This window comes from Eumetopias jubatus, unplaced genomic scaffold (assembly GCF_037043125.1).
Source record: "Eumetopias jubatus isolate StellerSeaLion01/CBP00866 unplaced genomic scaffold, mEumJub1_p1.0 scaffold_10, whole genome shotgun sequence".
Classification (NCBI taxonomy): domain Eukaryota; kingdom Metazoa; phylum Chordata; class Mammalia; order Carnivora; family Otariidae; genus Eumetopias; species Eumetopias jubatus.
This window is the reverse complement of record NW_028274816.1, coordinates 3943157-3944388: the sequence shown is the minus strand read 5'-3', so window position 1 is coordinate 3944388 and position 1232 is coordinate 3943157. Positions and strand designations below refer to the sequence as shown.

At 51.4% G+C, this 1232-nt stretch overlaps 1 pseudogene; it reads right to left on the bottom strand.

Annotated features, from left to right (window-relative positions):
* Positions 1-555: 555 nt before the first annotated feature.
* Positions 556-969, bottom strand: LOC114199361 (small nuclear ribonucleoprotein Sm D2 pseudogene; annotated as a pseudogene).
* Between the last annotated feature and the right edge of the window lie 263 nt (positions 970-1232).

Sequence of the window (1232 nt, the reverse complement as noted above, 5' to 3'; positions counted from 1 at the left end):
ACTTCCAGGTCACATCGATGGTTGCTGACAACTCAGATTGGGAATTTGTCTGACCTCCCCTCGCAGGGGATCAGTTTCTGGAACTAAAGGTTGGAAGGCTGGACCCATGGATGAAAAGGGGGTGGGGGGGGATCAGCTTGGGGTAGCCCAGGAAGCCAAAAAGTTTTGGATGTATATAGTCCAAAGCCTGGGGAAAGGACAGCAACACGACGGGAAGGACAAGTTGACAACAGATCAAGCAAGACAACCCAGTAAGTGCCAGGAGAGACTCCGAGCGAGTCAGCACAGAGGCTGAGAGTGTGAACAGCTACACCCCTTTCATTTGGGGAACCCCCTTCCCACTGCATGCAGACTTGATGTGACTGTGAAGGAGCCTGTCTGTCCTAGGCCGAGTGTTAGAAGGACTGAGGACAGATGAAGCAAATTCTTCCTCATCAGGACCCCTCACTGTTTTTTTGTTTGTTTTTTTTTTTAGAAAAAACACAGGACTTTATTATTCCCATTACAAAGGGCAGGTCTTCACAGGATGAGGGCGGAAATTCTGATGGTGGAGAGGAGGCCCCTACTTGCCGGCGATGAGCGGGTTCCGCAGGACCACGATGACCGAGTCCCTGCGCAGGAACATCTTGGAGATGTAGCGGTCCTTGTTGACTGGCTTGGACTTCTTCTTGCCCTTGCCGCTCTTGGGGACCTCGGTCCACATCTCCTTCACATTCTCCAGCACCATGTTGCAGTGCCTGTTGAAGGCCTTTACGCGGCCCAGGAGCTTCTTGTTGTTGCGGCAGTTGATGAGCACCTGGGTGTTGTTCTTGACTGACTGCGTGAGCACAGAGAGTGGACCTGTGTTGAACTCTTCTTCCTCCCGCTTCTGCAGCTCCTCTGGGGTCATCTCACTCTTGGGCTTGTTGAGGAGGCTCATGGTGATAGTGCCTGAGGTCCCAGATCAGCGCCGTCTCCTCCACGTTGCTGCTGCCTCCGAAGAGAGAGCGACAGGCGGGCAGGACCCCTCACTGTTTTTGATATCACATTCCCAGAGCTGGGCTGGTTCTCGTCACTCCCAAAGACTGCTCCTTCCACTTCTCCTCCAGTCAAGTGTTTGTGTAATTTAAGTCAGTTTCTCTTGCTTGTGACCAGAGAACCCTAATGTATACAGCTGTCTCTCTTTGTGTGGATAATATAACTTTGTTCTGTCAATTTTAGGGTCAATAATCATTTACTGAGTCCCGCTAAGT